Raw genomic sequence first — 7,878 nt, forward strand, 5'->3', positions numbered from 1 at the left:
ACAGAGGACTCATATCCAGTATATATAAAGAACTAAAGAAGCTGAAAAGCAGCAAACCAAGTAATCCACTTAAAAAATGGGGAACAGAGCTAAACAGAGAATTCTCTGGAGAGGAATACCGAATGGCAGAGAAGCACTTAAAGAAATGCTCAACCTCACTAGCCATTAGGGAAATGCAAATCAAAACAACCCTGAGATTTCACCTTACACCCATGAGAATGGCCAAGTATCAAAAACTCAAGTGACAACACATGCTGGAGAGGTTGTGGAGAAAGGGGAACCCTTCTCCACTGCTGGTGGGAATGTAAACTTGTACAACCACTCTGGAAATCAATCTGGCGCTTTCTCAGACAACTAGGAATAGCGCTTCCTCAAGACCCAGCCATACCACTACTGGGCATATATCCAAAAGAGGCTCAAGTACACAAAAAGGACATTTGCTCAACCATGTTTGTAGCAGCTTTATTTGTAATAGCCAGAAGCTGGAAACAACCCAGATGCCCCTCAACTGAAGAATGGATGCAGAAATTGTGGTACATCTACACAATGGAATATTACTCAGCAATGAAAAATAAGGAAATCATGAAATTCGCAGGTAAATGGTGGGATCTGGAAAGGATCATCCTGAGTGAGTTGTCCCAGAAGCAAAAAGACACACATGGTATATACTCACTCATATAGACATACAACATAGGACAAACCCACTAAAACCTGTGCATCTAAAGAAACTAAGCAAGAGAGAGGACCCTAACTAAAATGTCAAATCCCCATCCAGAAAGGCAAAGAGGATGGACATCAGAAGAAGAAGAAAACAGGAAACAACCTAGGAACCTACCACAGAGGGCCTCTGAAAGCCTCTGCCCTTCAGACTATCAAAGCAGATGCTGAGCCTGATGGGCAACTGTTGGGCAGAGTGAATGGAATTTTATGTAAGAAGTGGGAAATAGTAAGAGCTGGAGAGGACAGGGTCTCCACAAGGAGAGCAACAGAACAGGAAAATTTGAACACAGGGAACTTCCCAGAGACTCATACTCCAACCAAGGACTATTCATGGAGATAACCCAGAACCCCTGCACAGATGTAGCCCAGGGCAGTTCAGAGTCCAATTGGGTTACATAGTAATGTGAAGAGGGACTGCCTCTGACATAATCTGATTGGCCTGCTCTTTGATCACCTCCCCCGGAGGGGGGAGCAGCCTTACCAGGCCATAGTAGAGGACAATGCAGCCACTTTTGATGTGAACTGACAGACTAAAATCAGAAAGGAGAGGAGAACCTCCCCTATTAGTGGACTTGGGGAGTGGCATGCAAGCAGAGGGAGGAGGGAGGGTGGGATTGGGAGGGGAGGAGGGAGGGGCTTATGGGGGGATGCAGAATGAATAAAGTGTAATTTATGAAAAATTTAGAAAAAAAGGGAAAAAAAATAATTTAAGAACCCTAAATGACTTTCAAAAGTGGAGGAAAACATGGAGTTAGTCAATTGGCATGGAGCACGTCTTGCCCCTGGGGGCAATGGTCTCCTGAACCTACTCAGACCTCGGACACCACCACTGCTAGTTCTAGAACTGATGCAGGAAGTTCCAACGAGGTTGTTAAGGCTTCTCATAATATTTCCTATAAGCCCACACCTGTTTGTCTATATCCCCCATTTTTATTCATTATTAGCCAGATAGAGCCAAGTAATTGTGGTGATGATACTTGCTTTTTTGCCCAATGCTGGAATGCTAGTAAATTTAGGTATGCCCTGGTTACTCGCATGCCTCACTGGGTGCCTGTGCCCATTGATGCCCCTCACGCTATGACTCTCTTCAGACAGAAAAGGGATCTTGGAACTACAGCCACCATTGTTACTACCATCTCATTGGCGGCTGTTGGAGCTACCACCGGGGCACTAGCCATGAGTCATACTGGGCAGACTGCTCAGACCCTGAACAATCATTTAGCCAATGTAGCTCATGCCTTAGTTGTCCATAAAGGAATTAATGCTCAACTAAAAGGAAGCTTGATGGTGTTCAATCAGAGGATTGACCTCGTGCAGGAGCAAATTGATACCCTATGGCAAATCGCTCAACTTGGCTGTCAATGAAAATATGCTGGACTTTGAGTCACTAGCATATAACATGAGAATTTTTCCTGTGCTTCAAATCTGTCTAAACAATTGTCGAGCTATATTTTAGGTAATTGGACTGGAGAATTCGATACTACGATGGAGCAGCTGAGAGTGGCCATTGTCACAGTAAATTCTACCAGAGTGGACGCAGGACTAGCCGCAGGATTATCATCATGGATTGCTGCAGCCATGAATCATCTGAAGGAATGGGCGGGCATGGGAGTGTTAGCAGGCCTTCTGGTGTTGGTCTCCTTGGTTTGCCTGTGGTATATATGCAAGATTAGAGTCTCACAACAGTGTGATGCAGCCTTGATCATTCAGGCCTTTACAGCCATTGAAGCAGGACATTCTCCCCAAGCATGGTTGGATACCATAAAAAGCTAAAATGTTACACTCAGGATGCGAGGCTAAGCACTGCACTCAGGGTCAGCCGCTTTGGACCCAGAGAAGAGCATGTCTGGTTGCATGCGGGTTGATGCCCCAGGTCCCACCTCTGAGAAAAAGGTATCAGACGGGTCTGATGCTCTTTGGGTGGATGACACCCAAACGAACATCAGTACAAAGTCCCAATTTATTTCTAATATCAGAGATCAGACCTCTACTCTTGCCTGATGCATCTAAAACAAAAAGGGGGAACTGTAGAGAGCTGCAGAATGCTATGCCTTAAAGATGGAGCTGGCTTCTGCCTTCCACCTTCCCGATGGTGAGTGCTCTCTGTCACAAACAATTCCACATTTGGCTAAGGCTGAGGATCTGGCTTGCTTCCATGTATGTGGACCTATCTGCATTGCCCACATGGCACGCTGGGGTTGGCTACCCAGAGGCTATTTAAGCTGTGGGCTGGCTTTCCCCAGGGTCCGAGGATTGTTCAAGGTTTCTGCATTGAAAAAAAAAAAAAAAAAAAAAAAAGAACCTTCTTCCCCAAGTAGCTTTTGGTCATGATGTCAATCACAGCAACAGAGAAGCAGACTAGAACACATGCACTTCAGACTGTGGGACAGAAAGACAATAACCTAGGGCTCTGATAACACTATGACGTGGTCAGATCAAGCCCAGAAAGCATGTTTTCTTGAATATGAGCTGGAAATAAATTCTAGTTTAGTTCATGTTACAGTTGCTATCGTGTGTTTTATGTTGTATACATTCGGGGAATATCTGGATTGTTGATCACAGTTGCACTGTTTTTACTGTTCAGAGCACATGGGTAAGGTAGATGGCTAAGTATGAAATGTAGCTTGCACTGGTTACTCTCAACAGGCGCTGAGTCTACCTGGAAAACAAAGACACCGTTTCCTAGTTACTCAAAGGCCGTCTCATCAAGGAGCAGTTCTCTCTAGAGGAACTGTGTAGGCTACCTGAGACTTCACTCTAATTCCAGGCCAGCACATTACTGTCTGATATCATGAGGCTTGACCATTCAGGAGGCTAGACATCATTCAGAGGAAAGACCACCAGGGTTAACATGAGGCACACAAAAGTATTTGCTCAGATCATACTAAAAATAACTGGAGAAGAAGAATCCAACAGAAAACCTGGCTTCTTACAATAGGTGAGGTGAGCTTTTTAAGTAATTTAAGCAGGACAGAAAAGATGAGTTTACTGTTAGTCATGGATTAGTGTCCACTTGCCTCATTTGACCTGAAAATTACATTAGAATTAGATGTCCTTCATCCTAGTTTCCAAAAGGAGGAAGGAGCCTTGGAGATGATTAAATACATGTTCGTGGTCACAGTTAATAAAGACGAGATTCTAGTCCAGGTTTGCCTGCCCACCGGAGCCTTGCACTTAATCACTCTTCTTCCTTTCTACCTGGCTCCACCTCCGTTTCTACATGTCTGAACTAATAAAGTCCTAAACCAGGGGAGGTTCCAGCAACTTGGGAAAGCTTTAGGGCCGACTTAGCTGATTGCTAGCCTGCCTTTGTGCCGTGTACGGATGGGGCCTTGCTTCTTCAGTTCTTTCAGTTCTGAAAGGAGCAGCATAGATGTCTAAAGCAGCCAAGATTCCCACTCAGCATGACACAGCCCTCCCAGCTTCAAGAAGTCAGCCCTGGAACCCTCCATGGGAAAGGGCAAGTCCTCACTAATGAAATTTCTCCTCTGGAGGTGCAGCCTCCCTCTGGGGCTGGACTCAAGTTCATCTTGGGATCACCCTCCCCTAGGTTATTTTAAGGCAGCATTAATGTTTTATGACTCATTTCCTAGTTTTCTGCTAGAGAAAAAGAATCACAGCCTAGGCACTCCACCTTCAACTCTGCAAACAGATGATGCGTAATTTAGAAAAGTACATTTTATTGTGAGTGGGGAGGATATTCAAGAAATAAGAAATTATTTCTTTTGGACCAGTATCCATTTCTTGATAGCTCACTCCCTTATACTCCTGCCCCTCCCGCTCCTTCATCACACACATGTATACCCATGGCAGTTGGAGAGCTCAGAAGTGACATTTCCCATAGGACTCTAAAATTTATTCTAGAGAGACAAAAGGTCAGTCATGAGGAATTTCTACCTCCAGTAGTAGATATGAGATTATGTCAGAGAGCCACTTGTGGATTCACTTACTCTTTTTGGAGCCTTTGAGGACCTTTCCCAGTTTCGAATGTGCGCTCCCTCACACATGTGGACATGGGCTAGAGCTGCCAAGATCAAGGCACACTACTGCACCAGACACCTGAGTAGTAGGCTGTGTCGCCTGCCAAGCTATGGTATTTTTCATATTTCTCCACTGAAAACTTCCAGTGAAATAGTAGGATTTGTGTATCTGTGTTTAAAACATTTGAATATGTATATATATTCACATACATATATGAAGGAATATAAATAAAATAAAATAAATAAAATCCAATACTCAGTAGATAAAAACAGTGCTAATGAGTTGCTCTTGTTCTTAGATAGGTCAGAGTGCACCTGATAGAGAGCATAAGAAAGAAGAAAGAAGAGTCAAGCTAAAAGAAAAAAAGAGTCAAGCTATAAAATGGCGAAGGTATAAGACAGGGACATGAGCGCTTAACATCTGCCCGTATGGGGCTTCCACAGAGGTTCAGCTCATATCCAACCTGACTATTCCCTAAGCAAGACCTAAGAGCACTCCTCTTATACTACTCAAGGGATATCAACAGCTGTTTTATTAAGCAGTCCGTGCAAACTGTTTTAAAATCTAAATCAAGGTAAAAGAAGAAAAATAATAACTGTATGTATTGGGGCTGTCTCTGATATGAACTCTGTGACTGGCTCTTTGATCACCTCCCACTGAGGGAGGAGCAACCTTACCAGGCCACAGAGGAAGACAATGCAGCCAGTCCTGATGAGACCTGATAAGCTAGGGTCAGAGGGAAGGGGAGGAGGGCCTCCCCTGTCAGTGGCCTTGGGAGGGGCTGAGGGAGGGGGCCTGGGATACAGCTGGGATACAAAGTGAATAAACTGTAATTAATAAAAAATAAATAAATTAGAAAATAATTGTATCACAAAGAAAATATTTATTTATTTATTTATTTCCTTTTTTTTAAGACAAGGTTTCTCTGTGTAGTAGCCCTGGCTATCCTAGCACTGTCTTTGTAGTCCAGGCTGGCCTCAAACTCATAGAGATCCACCTCCCTCTGCCTTCTGAGCACTGGGATGAAAGGCATGTGTGTCACATGCCTGGCTCACAAAGAAAATCTTAAAAACTCAATCAGAACCAGAGATGATGAAGGCAGGTAGCCACACATAGTAAAAGTTAAGAGAACAACAACGTCTTATATTTCTTAAAATAGCAAATCTAGATGTGACATCATTCAAATTTATATATTAGAAAATGATGCAAATATCCACAAACATATCATCTTTAATATACTTTGATTACTTTTTACTTTTGAGATTTATAACATAATTACTCTATTTCTTTCTTCCTTTTCATCAATCCAAGCCCTTACACATGCCCATTCTTGCTGTCTTTTAAAGTCGTGGCCTCTTTTTTCATTAATTGGAGAGAAAGAGAAATAATACATACATACATACATACATACATTCATAACTCCTAAACTCCTAAGTAAAAACTGCCCAGTGTAAATGATGTTACTTATATATTTTTGGGCCAGCCATTTGGTACTGGATAATCAGTTGGTGAGCTTCTCCTTAGGAAACACTCTTCTATCCCTCTCTCAGAATCGGTTGTTTATAGTTCTTTTTGTAAGATTAAGGCCTCATGGACTTTCCCCTACCCACTTTGGCATACCTGTTCTTGTTGTCCTTCTTCAGCTCATGTTTAGGCAGTCATGTTGTTGAGACTTTATGGGGTAGCTTCTGACATTCCTAGCAGACACAGTCTTAAGGGCAATAAAGCTGTGGATCTTGGAGAACTGCCACTTTACTAAACCATCATAATCCTTAACTATGTTCTTAATATTTGTCATTATACCCACATATAGGTGTAGTCTTTCCCTTCATCACAAAACTTCTCTTTGCAGCAGATGGGGACCATTACAGAAAACTACAACCAATCAAAGTTAAGGTTGGCCTATTAGAATGACTGTGGGGGGTTATCTTAAGTACATTAATTGATATGAGTCTGCCCACTATGGGTGGACCCATTCCCTAAGTAGAGGATCTAGGCTGTATATCATCTGTAGAGAGCAAACCTAGCATAGATGTTAGTTCTGTTTGCTTTTCTGTTGCTAAGAAATACACTCTGATAAAGCAATTTAAACAAAAAGGTGTTTGTTTAGGCTTATGGTTCCAGAGATAAAAGGTCAGTCATAGCGTGGAAGGCACAGCAACAGGCAGAGAAAGCATGGCAGCAGGAGTAGAAATCAGAGTAATTTCATTTTCATGCATATGCAGGAAGCAGAAAGGAAGAACAGGAAGTAGGACAAGGCTGCAAACACTCAAAATCCAAACCCAGTGGCATGCTTCCTCAACGAGAGTCTACCTCTTCTAGGTTCCCTAACCTCCGCAAACAGCACCAGCAACAAGGAAGGATGTCTCAAATGCATAAGCTTACAGGGACATTTCTCATTTGAGCCACAACAGAAGCATTCCACACTCTCTGCTTTCTATTGTGGATTCAGTGTAACCAACTGCTTAAAACCCCTGCTGTCCTGACTTTTTCACCATGATGGACCACCTTGAACTATGAGACAGAATAAGTCATTTTCCCCTATGTTGCTTTTGTCAGAGCATTTTTTTATAGCCAAGACATAATTTTTAGTGTGTGAGAGCTGCTTGCTCTCAAGTGCTTGATACCCAGACCCCCATTTTTATGTTAATAATTGTTGAGTGATGGCATTAATTACTCAGATCCCATATTCTATGGTGTAAGTACTATCATGATTCCCATTTAAAGAATGAGGACATTGGGGAAGACTTAAACAATTTTGAGGATAGTATAAAAATAAGCACACCAATCTTATATTATCCTTCAAGATCCTGAATCTCAATCCTATATTGTTGGAGGCTTTGTATCTGTTTGTTTACTGGGAGCTTGGGGCCATGGTAGAGTGTTGAAGCATGCTCCAGGAAAAGAACTGAAATTTGAATGTCTCTAGTGGGATCACAATTTATTTCTATCAGTACCTCCAAGTGTGATTTTCAGAGGGTACTATCATTGTAGAGTACTTTAAAAAAAACTGCACATTTTGTTTGTAATAGCCTTATATCAAAATATTACGCATTTTCCTATAAATGAATGTGGTAAAACGATCAGCTCCTGAATGATCACAAACAACTTGTAAATTACTACTGAGGCATCATAATCTTCAATAAATTGAAGCTATTACATTATTGTTCTTGTATT

The sequence above is a fragment of the Meriones unguiculatus genome, chromosome 10 (assembly GCF_030254825.1).
Source record: "Meriones unguiculatus strain TT.TT164.6M chromosome 10, Bangor_MerUng_6.1, whole genome shotgun sequence".
Classification (NCBI taxonomy): Eukaryota; Metazoa; Chordata; class Mammalia; order Rodentia; family Muridae; genus Meriones; species Meriones unguiculatus.